Raw genomic sequence first — 15,413 nt, forward strand, 5'->3', positions numbered from 1 at the left:
GTGATGCCAAGGAGTTTGAGATGCACAGGCATTATAACTACTGTTTCCATCAACTTTCAAAAAATAAAGTTTAATAATCTTCTAGGGCAATGGGGAAAGAATGAGAAGGGATTGTAGGGGCACAGGGTAGAGAGCGCACGCTGGTTTAGCAGAATTGTTGTGAGAATTAAGGATAAACATTACGGGGCATGTTTGTGTTTATTCCCTGAAAAAAGAAGAGTCCATTCCTGCCATTTACCATATTGTCAGGCCTAAAACTTCTTCAGCTCTTGGTGTCAGTTCCTGTTGAATTGCCTCTTGATTAGTGTGAACCTTCGGCAGCCTGCCCTTGCTCATGTACCCACCTTACCCTTACTCGTTGTTCAGTCACTAAACTGCGTCCAGCTCTTGGTGAGCCCGTGGACTGCAGCACGCCAGGCTTCCCTGGCCTTCATTATTTCCCAGAGTTTGGTCCAACTCATGTCCATTGAGTTGGTAATACCACCCAGCCATCTTGTCCTCTGTCACGCCTTTCTCTTCCTGGCCTCAATCTTTCTCAGCATCAAGGTCTTTTTCAATGAGGCGGTTCTTTTGCATCAGGTGGCCAAAGTATTGGAGCTTCAGCATCAGTCCTTCAGGGAATATTCAGTGTTGGTTTCCTTTAGGACTGACTGGTTTAGTGTCCCTGCTGTCCAAAGGGCTCTGAAGAGTCTTCTGCACCACAGTTCAAAAGCATCCATTCTTTAGCACTCAGCCTTCTTTATGGTCCAACTCTCATGTCCGTACATGACTACGGGGAAAACCATAGCTTTGACTATATAGACCTTTGTTTGCAAAATGATGTCTCTGCTTTTTAAATACGCTGTCTGGGTTTGTCATAGCTTTCCTTCCAAGGAGCAAGCATCTTTTAATTTCATGGCTGCAGTCACCATCCACAATGATTCAAATCTGTCATGGTTTCCACTTTTGCCCCATCTGTTTGCTGTGAAGTGATGGGGCTAGATGCCATGATCTTAGTATTTTTGAAAGTTGAGTTTTAGACCAGCTTTTCCATTCTCCTTTTTCACCTTCATCAAGAAGCTTTTTAGTTCCTCTTCACTTTCTGCCTTTAGGGTGGTGTCATCTGCATATCTGAGGTTACTGATATTTTTCCCAACAATCTTGATTCTAGATTGTGCTTCATCTAGCCCAGCATTTTGCATGATGTACTCTGCATATAAGTTAAATAAGCAGGGTGACAGTATATAGACTGTATACTCCAAATTATTTCGCTTTCTGAGCTCCAGCTTCTTCTATGTAAAATGGAAATAATATTAAAGTTCTCTTTTCCCCATTGAAGGTTAACTTTGGGTAATTTGAATTTGTACGGATTTTTTTTTCCTTATGAGTTTGTAAATGTAGAAATTATAAACTTTCATAGAACAAGTGATATGGCGAAGCTGACTTTGTTAATGATTAATACCTTATTTTATGAAATCTCTTACTGGCTTTGGTTTTGAAATCTTGACTGGTGGTAGGATGTTGTGAAATTTTCTTTTTTACTCTTTTGACTTTTTTTTGTTTAGAGGTCTTAGTTTAAAAAAATTGGTTAATGTTTGATTATATTTACTTTGAAAAAAATAAAAACAGATAAGACTAAAATCTCTTTTGCTCACCTTCCCTCAATCCTTTTCTGTCTTCTGCTGTTAATTGTTTTTTTTTTTTTTTTTTGGTCTGTTTTCTTGATTTCTTCTGTTTGAGTATTTATTTGTGTGTTCATAGAATGGGAAACCCAGTGTTAGGCATACACACTTTTTTTTTTTTTTAATCATTTATCACTTTTCATCGACTCCCATGCAGTACACTGAGATCTGCCTCCTTTTTAATTACTTATATGAAGGTGGTTTTTATAGCCATTTCCCAGATCAGTGGGCTTTAGATGTTTTTTCTATCACAGACAATTTGACTTGCTTTTAGTTTCTTACAGTAAAACACTTCGAACTTAGAAGCTTTTCAAAGTTTAGTGTTTGGTACAGAAATAGGTAAAGTGCTGAATTATAAGCTGGATTCTTTGCTTTTTATCTTTATATATAAAGTACAACTGTTAAATAGTGGATGGAAACCTTGTTTTAGAAAGCTTTTCTCTTTCCTTTTCAAATGATATATGACATGTATGATGTTTTTAAGCTTGACTGTAAATGAAAAATTATTTAGCAGATCTTTTTTGCTATAAAAATATGTAACACAAACTTATGTTTTAACCATTTAAAAAAATTAATGAACTTTATTTCATGGAGCAGTTTTAGGTCCACAGCAGAATTGAGCCAGCAGTACAGAGTCAGAAGCTCATATACTCCTTGTCTCCCCACATGCCCCCTCCAGCCTTGTGAATGTATACTGACACGTCATCGTCACTCAGAGTCCACAGGTTACGTTAGGTTCGGTCTTAGTGTTACGTATTCTTTGAGTTTAGACGTGTAATGACATATATCCAGCATCACAGTAGTCTACAGAACACTTCTGCTGCCCTAGAAATCCTCTGTGCTTTGCCTGTTCATCCCTGCCTCAGGCTTAACCCTTGACAACCACTAATCTTTTTAATGTGTCTCTAGTTGTGCCTTTTCTAGAGCGAAATACGGTAGAGATCGTAGGGTATTGTAGCCTTTTTAGACTGGCTTCTTTCACTTAGTAATAAAGGTTCCTCCATGTCTTTTCACTCCTTAAGAGCTCATTTCTTTTCAGTGCTGAATAATGTCCATTGGTTGTACCACAGTCTATCCATTCTACCTGAAGGACATGTTGGATGCCTCCAAGTTTGGGCAGATACGGAAAAGCTGGGGCAGACATCTGTGTGCAGGCTTTCCGGTTCAGCTGAGTGAGTACATTGAGCATGATTGGTCTCACAGGATGAATTGAGAAGCATTCCTTCTGTTTCTGTCTTCTGAGAGAGACTGTAGAGAATTGGTACAATTTTTTTTTCCTTTAACTCTTTGGTGGAAATCACCAGTAAACCCGTTTGGACATGATGCCTTCTGTTCTAGAAGGCTCTTCATAAGTGACTCAGTTTCTTTAATAGATACAGCCTTATTCAAATAGTCCTGCGTGTGTTGTGACAGACTGTATCTGTCAAGGAGTTGGTCCATTTTATCCAGGTTCTCAAACCCATGGCTATAGAGTTGTTCATAATGCTCTTTTATTATCCTTTTGTTGCATGTGAGATCTGTAGTGATTCCCCTCTTTCTTTTCTAATGTTAGTAATTCTGGCCTTTTTTCCTTACTCTGGCAAAAGTCTTACTGATTTTATTGATTTTGGGGGGAGGGGGCAGGGATACTCACTCAGCTTTTGGGTTTGTTGATTTCCTCTACTGATTTCTTGTTTTAAAATTATTTTCTGCTCTGATTTTTATTATTTCAGTTTCTGCTTAGTTTGGAATTAATTTGCTCTTCTAAGGTGAAAGCTTAGATTATTGATTTTAGATCTTTCTTTTTTTGATATGTGCTTTCAATTCTATAAATTTTAAGCTAAGCAATGTTTTTTGCATCCCCCTAATTTTAATAAGCTGTATTTTCATTTTGTTCAGATAGTTTTAAAGTTTCTTTTGAGAATTTTTTCCTTAATCCATGCATTTTTTAGAAGTGTGATTTGTAATCTTCAAGTACTTTGGGTTTTGCCAGCTATATTTCTGTTGCTGACTTGGTTTGATTGCATTGTGGTCTAAAGGCAGACATGGCATGGTTTTTGTTCTTCGTCTGTTACGGTGTGTTTTGTAAAGCAGGTCTGTCCTGGTGCGTGTCCCTGTGTGTTTAGGGATGTATGATTTGCTGCCGTTGGATGCAGCAGTCCGTACATACCAACTGTGCACAGCTGATTCTGACTGATGGTGCTGTTGAGCTCTGTTATGTCTTTACTGATTTTCTGATGGATATATCCGTTTCTGATAGAGGAGTAGTAAAGTCGCTAACTGTAAAAGTGAATTCATCTATTTCTCCTTGCAGTTTTATCTGTTTTTAACTTGTATTTTGATGGTTAGGTGTTGTTAGGTGCATAGCATTAAGAATTGTTATGTCTTAGAGTATTGGCCCCCTTTTCATTTTGGTAATGACTTTTTTGCCCTGAAGTCTTCTCAGTCTGAAATTACTATAGCTACTCCCACTTTGTTTAATCAGTGTTAGTATGGTACAACTCCATTCCTTTACTATTAAAGTGTTGGGTTTCTGTATTAAAGTGGGTTTCTTGTAGACAATGTATGGTATACCTGGGGTAGGTTTTTATTTTCTGTATTTATCTTGCTAGTGTTCCCCGAGATTCCTGATCTGTGGTTTGGTGTCTGATATTAATTTGGGGAGATCTTGGTCATTATTGCTTCAAATATTTTTGCTATTCTTTTCCCCTTCTCCTTCCAGTGTCCTGTTACATGTATGTTAAACCATAGTTTCCCCTGGTTCTTGGATGTCTTGCACCCCTCACCCCCATTTTTGTTTTTGTCTTTTCTCTGCTTTTCCATTTTGGAAATTTCAGGTGTCACATCTCCAAGCTCAGAGTTTCTTTCCTCAACTATGTTTAGTTTGCTAATGAGTCTATAGCAAAGACATTGTCCGTTTTTGTTAGTGTTTGGTCTGAAGCATTTCTTTTGATCCTTTCTTCAAATTTTTGTTTTGATTATTTTTTCTCTTATTGCATGTTGTCTACCTTTTCCACTAAAGCCCTTAGCTTTTCTGTTCTGATAATTCCAGTGTGTCTGGCATACATGACTTTTTTGTTTTGTTCTGTTTTTTGGTTGGGGGGCACAGCACATGGCGTGTGGGATTCTAGTTCCCTGACCAGGGATTGGACCTGCACCCCTGCAGTGGAACCGTGGAGTCCTAACTATTGGACCCCCAGGGAAATGTCCCTGTAAGTGGCTGGTTCTGATGCTTGTTCAGTCTTTTCAAGCTACTTTTTGCCTTAGTATGCTTTGCAATCTTTCTGAAAGGCAGACGTGATACACTGGTGAAAGGAAATGTGAAGAGCAGGTCTTTGGAAATGCAGTGGAGTTGTCTCGGGGACGGGAATGTTCTGCAGTGCAGCGCGGCCTCAGTCTTGGTGAGCTGTGACCTTCACCGGTGCTTCTCTGCTTTCTCCCTTCCTCAGGTGGTGCGGGATGGCTAGCGTGGTCTGGACTTGTGTGCTCCTCTTTCCTCACGCGGAAGGTTAGAGGGGCTGGAGTTGGAGATTCCCTTCTTCCAGGTAGGTTAGGTTCCGGTGAAACCCCAGCGGGTTAGGCTCTGGGAAAATAGTTTTTTTTTTTTTTTTTTTGGAAGGTGAGCTTTGTTAAGGACCGAATGTCCTGATGTTTCAAAAAAAAAAAGTTCCTTTCCCCCTCCCAGAAACATGAGGGGAAGGGAAAAGTAAGTCTACCCACGCACCCACTGAAGGACATTTTGGTTGCTTCCAAGTATGGAAGAAGCTGCTGTAAACATCTGTGTGCAGGTTTTTGTTGTTCGTGTTTTCAGCTCCTCTGGGTAAATACGAAGGAGCATGACTGCTGGATTATATGGTAAGAATGTGTTTAGTTTGTATGAAAGTGCTGAACTGTCTTCCCAGTGCCTGCACCCTTTTGCACTTCGATCAGCAATGACTGAGAGTTCCGGTGGCTCCACACCTTCCCCAGCATTGCGGGGGCGGTGGGGGGCGGTGGTCAGCCTTGTGGACTTTGGCCATTCTAACAGGTGTGTGGTGGTATCACATTGTTGTCATAATTTGCCTGTTTTTGGTGACATAATGATGTGGATCACATCATTTTTAATGGCTGTATTTCATTGGATAGATAAGAACCTTGGGGTAAAGTCTCTGTAACTCAGGTTCCATGGATTGTGGGCGACCTGATCGTTTGTCCTGTGGTGGTGCCCACAGTGTCCTATGACCTCTATATTTGGACATTTCTCCCTTTTTCTTCCCCTGTTATGAACTCTTTGGACATTGTTATATATAAGACTTTTAACTCAGGATGAACACCTTAGGATGAACTCATTAAAGCAGAGTAATTGGGTCAAGGAATGTATAGATTTAAAAACTCTTTGATATCTATGGTCAGAAAAATTACCTTAGTTTATACTTTTACCAGCAGTTCCATCTAATTTTATATTAATGTATGTTTAAAGTCTTTTTTTTTTATTAGGGGAAGATTTTAATATCTACAAACAGAATAGTATAATGAACCCTCAGGTAATGAGCTCCAGCCCCATAAACCCAAGGTCAGTGGTGCCCCGCTTACTCCTTCAGTCCCCGCGTTTCTCCTGGACTCGTCGTACTGGTTTAAATCTCTATTGAAGTGTGATAGAAATACAGAAGAGTGTACATCATAAATGGGTTTTCACAGTCTGAAACCCACCTGGGTCCCAGGCATCACCTTTGTCCACTTTCAGTCATACCGTCTGCTGAGCGCAGCCAGGGTCCTGATACTTAGCTAGGTTGATTATTTCTGCTGAGTCTCGTTCCTTCCGTAATCTGTGGTATGTTTGCGTGTGTCTGAGCTTTTCTCTTGACGTTGTGTGCGGGATTGTTGGGGATATAGCTGGAGGTGAAATTGCTCGGTCGTAGAGGTGTGCATACGTTTTCATGCCTTTTTTTGGTCAGTTAGTTTATTTTATAAAATTTTATTCACGTACGGTTGATCTATGTGTTAATTTGCTCTACCCCCGAGTGATTGGTTTATACACATACACATGCACACACACATCCTTTTTAATTTCATTTGTTTACTTATTTTTGGCTGCACCATGAAGCATGTGGGATCTTAGTTCCACGAACAAGTATTGAACCCCTGCCCCCTGCAGTGGAAGCGTGGAGTCTTAACCACTGAACTGCCAGGGAAATCAAAATATATTCATTCTCTTCCATCATGGTTTATCACAGCATATTGAATATGTTTCCCTGTGCTCTACAGTGGGACTTTGTTGTTTATCTGCTTTACGTATAATAGTTTGCATTGGCTGATTCCAAACTCAGTCCTTCCCACATCCTGGCCATACCATAGTTACCCTTTTTTAATGAATGTGCCGTGCTTAGTTGCTCAGTTGTGTCTGACTCTTTGGGACCCCGTGGACTGTAGCCTGCCAGGCTCCTCTGTCCGTGGGGAATTCTGCAGGCAAGAACACTGGAATGGGTTGCCCTGCCCTCCTCAAGGGGATTTTCCTAACCCAGGGATCGAACCCAGGTCTCTCGCATCACAGGTGGATTCTTTACTGTTTCAGCCATCAGCTAAGCCCAAGAATACTGGAGTGGGTAGCCTGTCCCATCTCCCGGGGAACTTCCCCACCCAAGAATTGAACTGGGGTCTCCTGCATTGTAGGCAGTTTCTTTACCAGCTGAGCTACCCTGGAAGCCTTTTTTTTTTCTGTCTGCTTTCAATGAAGAGTGATATTAACATCTCTTTTCTTTTTTCTATTGCGTTACCTGTTTTATCTTGTTAGGTCTCTGTTGATTCATAACAGTTACCCCTAAACCTAGTGGCTTATGACAACGGTAAACATTTACCATCTCATAGTTTTTGTGATTTAGAAACTTGGAAGTGGCTTGGCTGGGCTGTTTGGCTTGGATGTATGTCATCAGCCTTCTAAGTCTTGACCGGAGTTGGAGGATCCTTCCCAAGGTGGCTCATTTTCGTGCCCAACAAGTTAGTCCTGGCTGTGGTGGGGAGGCCACAGCTCCTTTTCCTGCAGGCCTTTGTCCTGATGCCTCAGTGCCCAGTCCTCAGGACCTGGTGACTGACTTCCTCCTCAAAGAGAGAGATCTGACAGAAGTAGCACCAAGTGGAAGTGATGATTTTTATGACACGACCTTTTTATGATATGACCTTTAATTTTGTCATATTCTGTTTGTTAGAAGAGAGTCATTTACTTTGTCCCGCCTTGGACAGTGAAGTTCCATTTTCTGAAAAGTGTCAAAGAGTTTGTGGACAAATTTTCACACACAACACTTGGTAGGATTTGTTTTATTCTGGATATGAATTTTTCAGGAGATATAAATATGCTGAATATCTCTGCCTACTCTCTGGGTTGCCATTGTGTCTTTTGAGGCAGAGGAGTGAATATTGATGTAATTCAGTTAGTTAATTTTCCCTTTATGGTTAGCCTAAAACGCCCATAAAGTAGTTGCTTGATACTATCCAATGCCTAGTCAGAGTTGAAATTTTAAACTGTCTCAAATACAGTAATTTTCGTATGTAGAGTTTTCTAATATTTTCAAATTGAGATCCAAATAAAGTCTAGCAATTAAAACAATTCCCCCTGTACCTCTTACCACCTATTTGTAGAAGACCTGGACTTTTTGTCTGATGTCCCCGCAGAGTTCTCTGTCTTGTAAGCAGGTAGTTGTGAGTTTCTGTGTTTGGGTGGTAAACTGGACCGTAGTTTCAGTGGCTTTTCTTTTTTCGGTTTTGATTGGTCTCTGGAGGTTTACTGTGGACCCAAATTGAAATTTTTAAAGGGTTTCCAACCTGAATCAGATAGAAATTCATTCAGATTATAGTCCTGTACTATGTCTTGAAATGCGCTGTGTGTGTGTGTGAGGCTGTCAAGAGCACATGGTCTCTGTAGGAGACCTCATGCTGCCTGGAGGAAGCCTGACCCTCTGAGGGTACCACCCTCTCTGGCAGTTCAGATGTCACGGGGCGTAACATAAGGGGGTCTGACACATCTTTGGAGGGGGTTCCGAATCCTCACCTCCAGGGGTTTTGTTTTGTTTTTTTCACTTGTTCTTGGAATACAGTACTGTGTTAATTTCAAGTGTACAGCACAGTGATTGGACATTCAGATGCAGTAAGTCCCCTACATGCAAACCTTCACACTGCGAGCTTTCAAAGGTTCGAACGTTTGTGTGTCCAGTCAGTGTCTGCTGTGTGTTGTCTTGTGCGCGTGTCCTCCGCAAGTGGCTGTGCTTTTCGGTGCTTTCCAGTACTGTGTAGTGGAGAAGGAAATGGCACCCCACTCCAGTGTTCTTGCCTGGAGAATCCCAGGGACGGGGGAGCCTGGTGGGCTGCCGGCTATGGGGTCACACAGAGTCGGACACGACTGAAGTGACTTAGCAGCAGCAGTACTGTGTAGAGTACCGTAGTGCACTGTTTCAAGCCCAGGATATCCGGAAGCAGGCGAAAGAGCAGCGGTGGTGTGGCTGGAACTTCTAAGACCAGATCTGTCACACAGGAAATGGCAAGGAGATTTTCTTTGTTTGAGGGGGTGCTGTGAGCTTTGAGTCATAGGCCCGGAACATAGAATGATGCCCAAGAGTTGCAGCAGCCGTTCAGAATGCAGCCCAACGCTGCCATGTCACCGGGGACGAGGAGAGGGGCTGCTACCCAGACGCCACTGGGTACTTTTTTCAGGAGGGTAGATAGAACTGAATTCAGTAAGGAACCAGGACCTGCGCCGTCAAATGCCGTGCGCGGCAGGCAGGAGTGACCCCGCAGCTCACCCTCCGTCTCCTGATGTGGACGACCCTGCGGCTCTGCCATCCCCCTCGTCCCCTCCTCCGGGCAGTGGCTCTTCTTGCCCGTTCACTCGATGCCATACTGGACTCTTCAAGGTACTGTACTGGGAGATTAGAAATGGTTTTTATGTTTTGTGTTTGTGTGCTTTTTATGTATTGTTTGTGTGGAAAGAGTTTACACTGTTACAGGATAGCACTTCGTAGCTGACTGTGTTAGTTGGGCATCTGGGCTAACTGTTGGGCTTATTAACAAATCGGGCTTACAGACGTGTTCTTGGAACAGAACTCATTTGTGTGGGGGGGACTTACTGTACATTACGAGATGGTCACTACCCACCTCTTATTTATTAGACTTTCCATGTTAATAATCGCCTTCTTGTTTCTTTTCCTCCTTGTCCTGTCCACTAGCTTTCCTGCTCTCACGATGATCTTTTGAGTTGCGATGACTAATGTTTTAAGGGTTGATGACTCAAAATCTTGTTAGGCCACCTTGATTTTCCAGTCTTCCCCAGTTTCTGTCTTTCCCTTCTGATGGAAAATTTTAAAAATTAATGATATAATTAGAATGATTGTTAGAGAAATAGACAACATTTCTTCAAATTCATGTATGTGTAAAGTTTTCTTAACAGTTCTGAAATTAATTAGAAGGAGCTAGGTAGGTAAAAGGAGATTGTCACTTTACATGTGTCGTTTTAATAGTTTAAAAGGATGTATTTGTATAAATTTAAACGATGTTTTATTGTAAAAATGCAAAATATGAGAAGCAAAGAAGGCCTTTCTCTGATCCCACGTTATGGGTTTTCCTTCATAAAAAGGCAGCAGCGAGCCCAGCTGTAACAGCACAGCTGGAAGTTGGGACACATGAATCTGGTGGGCTCTGGAGAGCAGGTCTCAGTAAATATTTGTTGAATTAAACAACGAAAAAAGTAAGGTTGTTTTCCTAATAAAAATTGTACCTCAAAGTGTGGTTCAGCTTCAGGTAAGAGGTAAAATTTTCCATGTTTCGTTTTTAAATGAGTGTGCATAAAGGATAGTGATTGTTGGCCATAATGCCTCCAGCAGATATCTGGGTGCCCGTCCAGTGCCAGGCCTGTGCTTTCTATACTTTGGTCACATGTGATTAAAATGATGGCATGCTGGTGCCCTGAGTGAATCAGGACAGTGTCTCGGAGATACAGAGCAAGCTGCATGTGTGACCGTATGTTTTCTAATGGCCTCATTTTAATGTATTTTACCCTAGTAATACAAAACCTTATCATTTCAGCATGTCATACAAAATTATTAACGAGGTATTTCACTTCTTTTTGTACTCAGTCTTTGAAGTCAGCTGTATTTTATACATGAGCACTTCTCAGTTTGAACTAGCCATGTTTCATGTGCTCCAAAGCCTGGCACGGCTGCCGCAGTGGGCCCCACAGAGCAGATTATCAGCGGTGTCTTCATTGCTCACACGGAGGGGCAGGGGACATGGACTAGGAACCGAGGTAAACGGTGGCTTACAGGGGCAGAGGCGCCGCAGGGGGATAAGTTGGCAAGCTGTTTCTGTCCTCTGGGCGGTAGCCAGAGAAGCTGGAGAAGCGGAGGTGCAAGGAAGATGGAGCTGACACGGCTTTGATGAATTGGATGTTGGGGGAAAGAGGAGTCCACCCTAGCTGGGTGTGCCTTTTCTGGGAGGGGCGGACGTGGTGAGAAAGGGTTTGTTAGGTGATCGGTGTGTGATAGCAAAAGCCTGTTTGCCGCTGCTGCTGCTAAGTCGCTTCAGTCGTGTCCGACTCTGTGCGACCCCAGAGGCGGCAGCCCACCAGGCTCCCCCGTCCCTGGGATTCTCCAGGCAAGAACACTGGAGTGGGGTGCCATTTCCTTCTCCAGTGCATGAAAGTGAAAAGTGAAAGTGAAGTCGCTCAGTCGTGTCCGACTCTTCGAGACCCCATGGACTGCAGCCTACCAGGCTCCTCCATCCATGGGATTTTCCAGGCAAGAGTACTGGAGTGGGGTGCCATCGCCTTCTCCGAAAAGCCTGTTTAGGAGAGATTAAATTTAATATGCTTGCAAGACATCCAAGGGCGAACGGGTACCTGTGTTTGAGGTGCAGAGATGGCCTTAATCAGTTTTGTAAATTTGAATCTCATTGTGTTGGGTATATTAAAAAAAACCCGCAGAAATGGCTTCATTTATTCAACAAAGCCCTTTAAAAAAGATTCTCCCCAAGTCTTGTTTGAGTTGCTGCAGCGATAGTGTGAATAGAACAAGTGGAAACTGACACCCTGGCCACTGTCGTCAACCCGGGAGAGTGTACCTAGGTCGTGTACAGTCTGAACCCGGTGGGAACCTCTGCCTTAGAGGATACTGCAAGGTGGCCAGTGAGAAAACAAGGAGGCTCTGCTCTCAAAGAAGCCAAGGAGAGACTGTCAGTAAGGAGGGTCTAGCAGTGAAGGGTACTGACTGCTCCGAGAGCGAAGCTGAGATGAGGACAGAAGAGTTTCGCTTAGAGTAGCCCCATCGGGAGGGCGCTGGCGACTTGAAGAGGCAGTTTCAGTTGAGTGGCGCAAATAGACACCAGACTGGACTGAGGTGAAGAGGGGAGGCTCTGTGACAAAGGGCTCCTTTTCTTTTACTTTTAAAGAACCACTACAAATCATTGAGAAGACAGACCCAGTAGAAAAACAAACAAAGGATATAAACAGACAGTTGGAGAAAAGTGAAGTATAAATGGCTCTTAGACAAAAACAGTGCTCCCAAGAGAAGAGGATGCTGGGCTTGGGTGTGAAGAGCCAGGTGGGGGCTGGTGGGAGTAGCCGTGGCCGCCGAGGAGAGCCCTCAGGCTTTGTGTACCTAACTGGAAATGGGCCTTCTTTAATCCAGCAGTTCCACTTCTGGAAACTCTGGCATTTTTTGATGGTAGTAAAAATTGAAAACTAAATGGTCATCAGTGGCATCCTGGTTAAATCACCTGTAATGTAAAGGAAAGTCAGTATCAGATAAAACATTTGGTTTTGTTTTTTTCTACCATGCTGTAAATGGTACTTTGAGAGTGAGCCTGTCCCTCGCACCATTTTATAAGATGGAGAAAAATACCAGTGGGTCTGTTATTGGCACAGAAGATATTTGAAAATACACCTTTGGAGAGCAGTGTTAAGCCTGTCATTCTCTCTTGATCTGCCTTTTAACGCACTTCACATAAATTATTATCCACTATTCCCTTCTCCTGTTTCCTGTTAGGATTTTTTGTCCTGTTTTTCATATGTTCTGAGTTTATAGACCACAGGAAAGATGAGTATAACATGTCTTAAAGGTTCATGGATGAATTCACTCCCGTTGTCCTTATTTCACCTGAATACAGCCACAGCTCCTTTCACCAGAGGATCGTTTTACTTGGTTGGGATCATTGACGGCGTCAGCGAATGTCTGGTGTGGTCTGAGAAGCGTGCGTGTAGCAGTGGGGACTGCTGCCGCCTGCCTGGTGGAGGGGAGGCTTCCTTGGCGCACTTTGTGTGAGGGAGGGACAGTGCAGCCTGGGCGGTGCGTTCTCGCGCCACCTGCGTTCACCCGGTTTTACTGAAGTCCCTGCTTTGGAGAAAGCAGCATGTCCCATATGGACTTTAATCAAACATGAAAAACTGGGCACCCCTAAATAGACCAAGCCGGTCTCCCAGCAGAGGACACTGATACGGTGTAACTTTAAATTTTCTATCACTGGGACTCTCTACTTTAAGATCTTGTTTAAATTTAATTTCTTTTGAGTGGGAGACTGTGGTTACTAATTGATTCCTTTTTCTTCATTTGTTGGAGTATGTTGGTTTCACTTAACGTTTCTTCGTAGAGCCACAGAAAAGTAGTGGTTTAGGATTTGAATCATCAAGGCTCTGGTTTTTCCAGTGGTCATGTATGGATGTGAGAGTTGGACTGTGAAGAAGGCTGAGCGCCGAAGAATTGATGCTTTTGAACTGTGGCGTTGGAGAAGACTCTTGAGAGTCCCTTGGACTGCAAGGAGATCCAACCAGTCCATTGTGAAGGAGATCAGCCCTGGGATTTCTTTGGAAGGAATGATGCTAAAGCTGAAACTCCAGTACTTTGGCCACCTCATGCGAAAAGTTGACTCACTGGAAAAGACTGATGCTGGGAGGGATTGGGAGGGCAGGAGGAGAAGGGGACGACAGAGGATGAGATGGCTGGATGGCATCACGGACTCGATGGACGTGAGTCTGAGTGAACTGCAGGAGTTGGTGATGGACAGGGAGGCCTGACGTGCTGCAGTTCATGGGGTCACAAAGAGTCGGATATGACTGAGCGACTGAACTGAACTGAAACGATCATCTAGTCTAATCCTCTCATCTTACAGTTACAAAAACAAGCTTGAAAAGGTGAGGTTACTTGTCCGAAGGTAGACTGAACTGAGTCAGTGTTCTTGTGGTCTTCCCCGTTAAGTTTGGTGGAGTGAGGGGCAGTATGATACCCTTGCGTGATCAGAGGGAGGTAACCTGCCAGAAGCTTGAGGGGGAAGTATGGCTTTAATTACTTCACGAAGGCATTAGAACTCGTTTACCTGCAGCCCTAATTTATTTTTAGTCACAGAGACAATCGGAACCCTCTTCACATATTTTGGTTGAGGAAATTGAAGCCTATAGATGTGAACTTAACCCAAGATTGTAGACTATAAATGTTTTATTCTGTGCTTTAATGTGAGCTGGAACAGTGCTGTCTGGTAAAATAGTATTATTTTATCTGTGCTCAGTGGGGCTATTTAAATTAAAATTGAGAATTCAGTTCCTTAGTCTTAACTAGCTGTATTGCTGGTACTCATGACTGTGTGTGGCCAGTGGCTTACTGTATTGGACAGTGTAGGCACAGAATTTACCTTAAAAAAAATTATTATTATTATTTTTTACAACTTTAGAAATGTTAGTGCCGGATACCAAGTTATGAGTATGATTAGAATTGCCAGTTAGGAATCAGATTTGTGTTTAAAAGTAGGGGGAGCTTGTGGCAGTGCTTGTGGTTGTGACTTGGGCCCTTTCTCCATTCCTATTTCATCTGCTCTTTAGGCCAGTAACCAAGAGCCTATTTGAAGGGATTTTCCTTTTTCATCTCTTAGATATCTTGGTTTGCTAGTTGAAAATCCCATTCCTGGGTTGAGTTTTCAGTGAATACATTCATTCACCTTCGTGTTGCTTAGCATGTTTTCCAGTCTCTGTACTTGGGTTTCACATATTGATCGCTTGGTTACCAAGATGTCCTATAGCAGGTTGATGTCTTTCTTGTTCTTGTACTGTGGATTATGGAAGTTTCAGCTTTTACGTCAAATTAAGCTTGCTGTGTAACTGTGGGTGAGCCAGCCAAGTGTAGTTTTGGCGATTGGAAGGAACTCTGTCATCTTTCGTACCATTGCTCCGCCTCTCTGCACACTGACATTGTAATAGGCAGAGTTGGTTTTCTGGGCTTTACTTTAGATGCTAATTTATTAATTAATGATTTAGCTCCATTTTAATAGCGACTTGGTTGGATTGGCTTTATGCACAATGGCAGTGATTTGAGTGTCCATTAGGGTGCATAGCCAGACGGTGATGTCATCTGATTAGGGGCCAAAGTTTTTATTTAAAGTACTTTACATTCATGATTTTGTTTTTGGAAGGTGGTAGTATGGATTTACCTTGGGTGTTTTATACTTTAAAAAGTAGTCTTTTTGTATTCTTGGTACAGGTAGTTTTGATTACTGGTTTCAAAGCCTGTATTTTTGCCACAGCTTATATTAAATTGGTATTTCTGAAATTAGCTGATACAGATATGTGTGTGTGCATATATATATAATACATATACACAATTATTGTATATATACTATATACTATATATATATATATATATATATAAAGATGCCTCTGAAAATGATGTTACTTATTTAGGTTGTTTCTCTCAATTACGAGTGTTTGTGTGCTCATTTTTGATGATTTTTGTGGTCAGAATATGGGGGGGTTAGTTTATTTTCTATGTGCTA

The 15,413-nt window shown here is 42.4% G+C and overlaps 1 protein-coding gene across 16 annotated transcripts in view; it reads left to right on the forward strand.

The window, feature by feature from the left end:
- Positions 1-15,413, forward strand: part of PPP6R3 (protein phosphatase 6 regulatory subunit 3) — a 123,408-nt gene that overhangs the window by 17,021 nt on the left and 90,974 nt on the right. For 9 of the 16 annotated variants that reach the window (XM_040255242.1, XM_040255246.1, XM_040255248.1 and 6 more), the window contains exon 2: positions 5,090-5,185. The exons of the other annotated variants lie outside the window; for them this stretch is intronic. The gene's annotated coding sequence lies outside the window, so the exon portion shown is untranslated. The remainder of the gene's footprint in view (positions 1-5,089; positions 5,186-15,413) is intronic. 16 annotated transcript variants of the gene reach the window in all.

This window comes from Oryx dammah, unplaced genomic scaffold (assembly GCF_014754425.2).
Source record: "Oryx dammah isolate SB20612 unplaced genomic scaffold, SCBI_Odam_1.1 HiC_scaffold_15, whole genome shotgun sequence".
Taxonomy (NCBI): domain Eukaryota; kingdom Metazoa; phylum Chordata; class Mammalia; order Artiodactyla; family Bovidae; genus Oryx; species Oryx dammah.